The sequence below is a fragment of the Medicago sativa genome, chromosome 7 (assembly GCF_051527215.1).
Source record: "Medicago sativa cultivar Bolivia chromosome 7, Bolivia_mono, whole genome shotgun sequence".
Classification (NCBI taxonomy): Eukaryota; Viridiplantae; Streptophyta; class Magnoliopsida; order Fabales; family Fabaceae; genus Medicago; species Medicago sativa.
This window is the reverse complement of record NC_140755.1, coordinates 87,728,374-87,738,201: the sequence shown is the minus strand read 5'-3', so window position 1 is coordinate 87,738,201 and position 9,828 is coordinate 87,728,374. Positions and strand designations below refer to the sequence as shown.

Here is a 9,828-nt window from a genome sequence, read left to right as displayed (position 1 = left end):
ATAGATTGTGCAATATGTTTGGAGGAGTTTATAAATAATTAAACAATATACAAGTTGAGATGCAGACACGCATACCACGCAGATTAATTACGTGTCCACATATTTGTCAGCAGATAATCTATCTTGCCCGATATGTAGACAATCAGTTATACATTTTTTCGATAATTAATTCATTTAATATGGTTTGTGAATCAAATGAGCTAAACTTGAGATGAAAATTAAGTTTGTTAACTAAATGAGTTGTATTTGACACACACACACACACACACACACACACATATAATTTGGCTTATTTACCTCATAAGTTAACTCGATTATAAGTATATGCATGTGTCTGTGCGCGTGCGTGCGTGCTTGCGCTTGCGTGTGTTGAATTTCATGTACTGGCGCGCGTGGATGCTTGCGCTCGTGTTTGTTGAATTACTTGTACTGGTTTTAGTGTGTAATTTTGTATTATTATTTTTGGTTCATTGTAGCTTGCTATATGTTTATTTTTTTATATTTATTTCCATATGTATGCATGTAACATCCATACATTGCTTGGAGTGAATGAGTAGAGCTAACTACTTGATCAATCTGTATAGTAGAGTAACTTGAGTCTCTAACCCACTATATAATTTAAAGAATAGATGTGACAAATAAGAAGAAGAAACAATAATCACAATACAAAATTGAAAAGCGGCATCCATGAATTGCCTAGAGAAATTGATGATAACCTAAAATCAAAATGCATGCAACATATATGTAATAGAGATGCATAAATTATGTATTTATACACATAATGATCATGAATAGAACTCAAAAAGTAAGATGATACTCTTATTTAACTGACCCCAAAAAATGGGCCAACAATCATACGAAGATGTTGATTGTTGATACCCCTTTATTTTTTATAATAGTTGTTAGTCTATTAGGAGTTTTTATTTGGTATTACCCACTAGTTGTTATCCTAATAGTTGTTAGTCTATTAGGAGTTTTTATTTGGTATTTATATGTAATTATTCAAAAACTTATGGCTCGTCAACCAAGATATGTGACTCCACTGCCACAAAATCTTAGATTGGCATGTCATAAATAATGCAGCTAATCCCTAGCAAACAATGTTAGTTACAAGTTGTTGGAATTTTATTTTATAATTTATTTTAAAATTAGTTATCGATTAAGTAGTTTATTTTTTGACTTGGTCATATTTATGACAGACCAGTCCCAGATTTTATAGCTGCATTATTTATAATAGCCAATCTCATATTTTATAGCAATGGGAACCCATATCTTGGTCGACGAGCCATATTTTTGAATAATTACAAATAAATACCGTGTTAGAATTCCGAATAGACTAGCAACTATTAGAATAACAACTATTATAAAAAATAAAGGGGTATTAACATCTTGGTGTGATTGTTGGCTTATCTCCTGCTGAAAATTAAATAAGGGTATCATATTATGTACTTGTGTGTTGTTGTAGCTGATGTGTGAGAAGGAATAAGGGGAAAGAAGATATTTTCTTTCACAAGCCAATCTTCATTTGACTTTTCTAGTTACACTTGGTTCTTTAATTACTATAAGTTCTAACAATTTTCATTAACCATGAACAGTTAGTTGCTTCTAAAAACTCATCATGGTTATTCTCCCACCTTTGTTTATAACACGTCACTTAACTTTAAATGCAAATGATCGTCGTTGACACTGATACGTGATACCGATAAAAATGTCTTAAATCATTTTTGTCGATAAAATAACTTTTATCCGAGTATTCTATACGTCGTAGTTTGATCGTAATTTCAATACGAGTAGAAAATTATTTTTACTACATTAATCTATCATAAATAATTTTATGAGTCTATACAAAAAAAAATTCGTACAAAACGAAGTTTGTTTTAAAAATTAAGTGCTATCAAATTTCCTTTTGTTGAAGAGATTGATAATTAAATTATCGAGAAATTTTACAAAATTTTTATCATGAGTCGCTATCGTGACAAAAACCATAAAATATTTGAGTAGCGATAAAAATTTATCGTCAAAGGTATTATTTATTTTTATTTAATCATATTTTAAAATAGATGAAGTAACATAATATTATATTATTAATATTATTTATTTTCAAAATTACGGGTCTTGCAATCATTATGTGTATAAATACATAATTTGTGCATCTTTATTACATATGGTAGGATAGAGACTCAAGTTACTCTACTATATAGATTGACCAAGTATCTAGCTCTACTCAATTACGTCATACAATTCATGGATGATACATGCATACATATGCAAATAAATATTAAAAACTAAACACATAGCAAATATACATATCCAAAAACAATAATACAAAATTACACACTAAAACCAGTACATGTAATTCAATACACATGAGCGCAAACATGCATGTGCGCCAGTACATGTAATTCAAAACATGCGAGCACACGCATGCGCGCTCGCACATACACATGTTTATACATATAATCGAGTTAACTTACGAACCAAATAATTTAGTTAACAAAATTAGTTAACAAACCTAATTTAGTTAATAAACCTAATTTTTAGCTCAAGTTCAGCTCATTTGATTCATAAACCAAAGAAAACGAAATAATTATCGAATCGAATTCCAAACTTTATTCAAGTTAACTTGGTTCATTACCTCCCCTAAACTTAATGAACTAATGTTGGACAAAAAGTGAAGAGAAGTTAAAGAAGACACACATATCTCATTTCCCTAAGGTGCAAGCAAAATTAGGCAATGTCCATGTGTCATGCATACATGTTTGTAAGCTTAGCAACCACATGTGGAGCATGTTTAATGGCAAAAGTGATTGTTATTTTATTATTAAGAGGTATTTTATTTTACATGTCATTATCTTAATATATGGGTGAACTTGATCTGTTAAAATTAGTTAAAACAATATAAGATAGAACAACACAATACAAGGCAAAACATCATATCATAAATTTTTATTCAACAAATTTTTGACTTATACAATTTTTTATGGACAAAAGACTATTTTGGTATTTTAGACAACTTGTATTTGAGACCAAAAATTTGGGTTGTGGTTTAATCATATTGTTGATTTCATTAAAAAATAGTATAGTTTGTTACAATATGAAAATTCAAAATACATGTACCTATAATTTTTATATATGCTATATATCTATATTTATACTAATATATAAAGAATATACATCAATTTACACTGGATTTTTTACTTCTATTTTTACCGTTAATTTAAACTATTTTGTTTGCTTATTTATCCCTTTAAAATATTATTTAAATTATTCTTTAAAAAAATTATTATTTAAATTATTAATTAAAAAAAGAAGTTAAACCCCATTAAAATTTGAACAACTACACTACAATAAAACAATATGTTAAGAGAATTCATGTAAAGATGAGCACAGTAATTAAAATCAAAATAATTCAACTGACGCAATAATTATATTTATTATAAAAAAATTCATATTTTAGTCCTCATTTTTATATATTGGACAAGATAGATTATCTGTTGACAAATATTCGGATATACAATTTATGTGGTATGCATGTCCACATCTTAACTTATATATTGTTTCATTATTTATAAACTCCTCTAAAAATATTGCACACTCTATTTGACTAAATGAAAGATATTTGTCAGTTTGTTAAATAAAACCTCACTCAAATCGACCACTCTATAATTATATGTCGCTGGTGGAGGTCGTGGAAGATCTCATTGGGGGGGGTTTCCAAACAAGGGGAAGGCTTTCCCCCTTCCCTTCCCTTCCCCTCCTAAACCTTTCCTTCCTCTCCCCTCAAAACTCGCAAATATGCAAATCCCTGAAGCTTTGTTACAATTTTTTTTTTGGTGAAGAAGCTTTGTTACAAATTCCTTATACTTTCTGACGTCAAAATTTCCAAAATTAGTAGGAGTATCACTCAAATACTCTTCAATATATGAGTCAACAAAAATAGAAGTTAATTAATTAATCGGATATTTATCAACTTCTGCAAATTAATACTACACACGGATCTCATAATTTGATTGCTCCTTTGAAATTACGACATCTTCATATTATCATATGTAGTTGTTGTTGTTTTGGAGGTTTTTTTGTGGCGGTCGGGTTTGAATCCCGACCTTACATATATTATACATTGTCCATACCAATTGAGCTAGGTTTTACCGTTGAAGGTGGAAGAGAATGAGGAAAGGAGTAGGGAAAATACTTGGGTGACATTAAGTCACCGTGACATTAAATCTGGGCCACACAAATGTGCTGTGTTGTGTGGCCCAGATGTGTTGTATGTGTTGTGTGGCCCAGATGTTGTGTGACAATGTGTGTTGTGTGGTTCAGATTTAATGTCATGGTGACATAATGTCACCCAAGTGCTTCCCAAGGAGTAGGCTCAAACTTGTACAATATAATTTTTCCTGTTTCGAAAAAATATGACTCGTGCATTCTTCCATTCTTTATTTTATTATCTTATTATGAGTGTTGAAAAATATTATGTTTTAGTATGTGTTTGTCACATGAATAATGAATGATAAATAATAGTAATCATATTTTATAAAATAAAAAATAAAAATTTTAACATTAAGGTAAGTTATTAACCATGAGATAATTTTAAGATGATATAATTGAAGGAGTATAAAAGACAATTTATTGTCATTATATCTACAGAATAATACTCTCTCCGTTTCAAAATGAGTGTCGTTTTAGGTGTTTACACACATATTAAGAAATGCAATGATTAAGAGAAAGAGAATGATTATTTTACCAAATTATCATTATTAACTATTGGTTAGTTTTAAAAGTAATACTTTGGAAGTAGTGTGCAGAGTATTAATTGGAGGGTAGAATTGAAAAGAAAAAGTTATTATTGCATTGGAAACTGAAAGCGACACTCATTTTGAAACAATTTTTTTTGGCTAAAGTGACACTCATTTTAAAACGGAGGGAGTATCAAAGTTGGTGCACTTTCTTTTCTTTTCTTTTTTTGACTAAAAAAGTTGGTGTACTTGAAAACAACATTTTCTGTGTATGCAATCATGAGAACCTCCATTCTTATGAAAACAAGGAAAAAAACTTCCGAATCCCATGGTAGCCATTTAGGAAGAACTTCAAATTTTACAAGACCTTCAATTGACATGCTATATACTGAAATTTCAACCTCAGGGTGGAATATAAGTGGAAAAGAGCCTTTCAGACTACAATTTTCTGAAAGAAAAAGTAATCGCATTTGGAAATGATGCAATCAAGTGATGTATGAGTTGTATCTCTTCAAATATATTCAGACCAGTTTTCATAATTTGAAGAGATGTCAAAAGTGCTTTTCTAGTCTCAGGAAAACATATTGTATTGTGGCTGTTCCCAGCTTGTTTGAGACTAATCATGATCAACAAATTTTTGGTTAACCTTTCAAATTCCATGCTTCTATAGATTGATGCTACTTGCAAAGATTTGACAGCTGAAGTACGCTACCAACTCCCAACCTGTTTAGCTAATGAAGAACAGAATATTTGAAACCTCTACCTGTGTCCATTAACATTCAGCCTATGCACCACCATCTTCTAAGGTTACAGTTAACTTTTTTCCAATTCAAAACCTCAGGGCTGAAAATGAAAAACATGCATTTCAAAAAGAATCTTTACTATTTGAAACACTATGTCATTGCATATTATCCCTACCAAAACAACTATTTCTATTTGAAAAAAATAAATTATAGTGAAAGTGCAGATTATAGTGAAGATTTTAATTTTTTTATGCGAACCATTTTTAGTCACGATTTTTTTTTTATTACGATAAAATGCAGCTGATAATTGTGATAAGTGATAACAATGCAATTAGACACCTCAATAAAAAATTATATTAATCAGAAAATCATATCTTATCGTAATATAATATAAATTATATGAATTAGAGAGTAAAATCATATTGTAACACCCACAACGTGGCTTTCGATATCCCGCCAGTTGGATGCAAAAGGTTCCCGCCAGTTGGAACGGGCACTATCCGTAAGGATGACCCCACGTTAATAAGAGGAACCGAATCACATCAGAATGAGAGGGATCCGGAGGCCGTGTAGGTATGAGACTACATGGTTGAAGGGAGGCTTATAAGAATTGTTAGGTACTACCCATATCAACAAGATGCATCTTCTTTTCGGTAGCCTCCATAAGAACTCCACAGTTAAGCGTGCTTGGCTTGGAGTAGTACTAGGATGGGTGACCTACCGGGAAGTTTCCCGGTAAGCATGTGAGTGAGGACAAAGCATGCTGAAAAGACTCGTGTTGGTTTGTGGGGTTAGTCGGCAATCCTGAAAGCAGTCTGGGATGTTACACATATTGTAACATAATCAAATCATATTGTAACACCTTCATAACATAATATTTGAATTTCCATCTGCATCTGTGATATTCCATGGTAAACGAATGTACCTTGTTTTTCTCACCACAAAATGCTCTAATAATTGTAACAAGCAGCACTATTTGTTTGAAATGATATAAATGAAATGTAAATAGAGAATCTACAACACTAGTTAAAGAAGATTTATTAATTTGTCTAACATCATACCAAACATCTTCTAAATAACAGAACTGAAAAGTGTCACAGAGCTATGTTAAACAAATTGTAATGTTTTTACCTAAAGTACTGTGGCGGATGATCCTCCCCCCTGATTGGTACTTCTACATCATGATACAGATGCTCCTCCTCTTCTAGTTCTCCAATAGAGATGCGTTTAATATGAGATATCATGGGCCAGTACTCACCAGAATGTGGTTGACATTTTTGACATACTTTAGGACAACCATCTATGGTCAAAGCTTCAAGAGCAGTTAGGTGTTGCATGCCACTTGGAAGATAATCCAAACGACGACAGTCGGCAATATGGAGCATTTTAAGACGAGTCATTCCTGTCAAACACTCAGGAAGCTCCCAAAGTGTAGGAGCATTTATAATTATCAAGGTCTGTAATGTCTTTGCAGCATCTTCAATCCATTTAGGCAATCTTTGTAGCCATGGAAAATTTTCAAGATGAAGAAAACGCATCCTCCATGTTTTCATTGAGTTTTGAAGATTTTCTGGCAGTCTGAGTTGTAGCATATCACAGTCTATGACTAACAGCGCCTCTAATTCAGATAGACTACAAAGAGGTAAGGATAAAAGGTTTGAACAAGAACGAACAATCAATGCTTCAAGGGAAGCGAGTTGTACCTCTCCAAGCACAACCTCCAAATTGTCACAATATTCAAAGCTCAAAGTTTGAAGATTGCTCAAGCTTGCAAATTCATTTAATGACACAACATATTGCTTTGTGGTTATATACAGTTGCCGTAGGCTGATTAGTTTACCTAATCCTCTAGGCAATGTTTCAAGATTTGTGCAACCACTGAGTGACAAAACTTGCAAAAGTTGGAGTTTGCAAATTGAATGGGGAAGTCGTTTGATTTTATGGTTATTAGAAAGGTTGAGAACTCGCAGGTGCTCCAATTTAGCAATTGAATTTGGCAGAGTTTCCAATGAAGAATCACTTAAATCTAAAACTCGTAAGTATTTGCATCTTGATACCCATGTATCCAACAGAATTTCACTGTCAAGACCCACTCCTTCGATTGGAAATAATATAGTTCTCACACTTCTGGACTCGGAGAACAAAGCTCTGCCAAGTAAACTGTTTTCTACAATTGAGAAATGCCTTACTTGTTGAGATATAATCAGAGTATGGGAGTCTACTACTACACACTCACTTTTTGCAACATACAATGCAAGATCATGCACCAAATCGTGTACTTTGAAGTAGTAGAAGTGGCCAAAGTCCTCAAAATCTTGCAGAAATGACCTTGAATGTAACTCATCAATATAATCTCTTGCAATATTCTCCGGCCTTTGATTTCCATCTTGGGATTCTAGTAATCCTAGTGCCACCCAGAGTTTAGAGATTTGCACACTAGTGAAGCCAAAATCTTTTGAATAAAGGGAAAAGTAAGTGAAACAATGCCTCAAATGAGATGGCATTTGATCATAGCTTAACTTGAGCGCAGGTAAAATGTCGTCTTTGTTTTGTTTTAAATTCCATAATTCAGAGTCTCTAACAAATATCCACTTGTTTAAACCAAATTTTGAGAACAAGGAACTTCCTAATGTTCTCACCGCTAGTGGAACCCCTTTGCATTTTTGCACAATTTCTTTTCCAATCTCCATTAGATTTGGATACTTTTCTTCTTCACCGTCCTTAAATGCCCATTTGACAAACAGAGATAAACAATTATTTGGAGAAAGACCTTCTAAAACATATAACGGGAATGTACTCATCATTGAAGCAATTGAGTTACTGCGTGTTGTCATTATAATCTTGCTTCCTATTGCACCACCTTTTAACAAGTCTTTTAATTTAATCCATTTTGCACGATCTTCATTCCATATATCGTCTAATACAAGCAAAAACTTTTGACCAGAAAGCTTATATCGAAGACGACTTTGTAGTTGCTCAATATCAAAGTGGTTAATGTTTTCTTGGTGAGCAAGAGCCACCGTCAGGGCTGAAGCATATGCAGAGTTGATGATTTTAATAATTATTTGCATAATGTCAAAATCATCAGAGACACACGCCCACATCTTCAACTGAAAAAGTTGATCCATCCTCTTATCATTGAAGACCAACTTAGCAAGTGTGGTCTTTCCCAATCCTCCAATTCCCACAATTGGAATAACACACAAACTTTTATCACCATCATCATCACCCAGAGGATGCGGTTGCATCAAAAGCTTGATAATTTCTTCCCTTTCATTGTCCCTTCCTAACACATCTAAAGCATCAACATGAGAATGGGTTATTTCTCTCCTTTGCACAACAAGTCCTAAATCAACACTGATTGTTGCAAGACCAAACCTGGTCCCATCAGCTGCCACCTTATTCAATCTATCCCTAATCCCTTTGATTTGACGTGCCATCCTAAAACGGAAAGCAAGTGGACTGGAGGAAGAAAAGAAGTTGCTTACCTTCATCTTGGTGCTACCAGAAGCTTGGACAACTTGACTTCGCTTGTCTTGCAATTCAAATCCATCGAATACATTTTCAGCATCCGAGCATATGCTATGAATCTGCCTCAACCATTCTTGCAGCCCATGCTTTTGGTCCTTCTTCTCCTCAGCATCCAATAGTAGACCTCTGACAATTGACAAAGTGTCTTTGATCCCTTGGAGATCTTCATACACACCATAGGCTCGAGAAGCTTGTTCAAAAGCATAAGAAGCAAGCTTTCCAAGCAGTGAATCAGCAATATCAAACACAAATGATTCAGCCATGTCAGTGTTAGCAGAAATATTGGATTTGTGGTCGTAAATTAGTAATTGTGCTTTCAGATAACTAACAAGAATAGCCAATATTTTACCAACGTATTCTATTCATGGGGGAAGGGAACAAATACATCAAAAACTATGTTTGTTTGTTTGCATTATCATTTTTAGAAGAATCAAATAAGTGGTTCACACAATAATACTCCCTCCGGTCCTATTTATAAGAGAAATTTGGGTCAACAAAAGTTGACGTATCTGGTCCAATTTTTTAACCATATACATTAACTTTTGTTGACCCAAATTTCTCTTATAAATAGGACCGGAGAGAGTAATATTTTTATGAAAAAGAAAAGAAGGCACTAGCTCACGTACGTAAAATAAGTATTAAGTAGCACACCAAGCAGGGGCGGAGCTACCTTGCAGCCAGGGGATGCAAGTGAACCCCCTCAACTCTTGAAATTTATATCAATTTTTCTATGTTTTGTTATTTTGAACCCCCTCAAAATTCTATCTTGCACCTTATTGGCTCATGCGCAAACTCTATCTCTTCTCTCAAATATCAAT

At 33.2% G+C, this 9,828-nt stretch overlaps 1 pseudogene across 1 annotated transcript; it reads right to left on the bottom strand.

Moving 5' to 3' along the window:
- Positions 1-7,420: 7,420 nt before the first annotated feature.
- On the bottom strand, positions 7,421-9,414 carry LOC146909801 (putative disease resistance protein RGA1; annotated as a pseudogene). The gene has a single exon (XR_015018861.1). The product of XR_015018861.1 is annotated as a putative disease resistance protein RGA1 (transcript).
- Between the last annotated feature and the right edge of the window lie 414 nt (positions 9,415-9,828).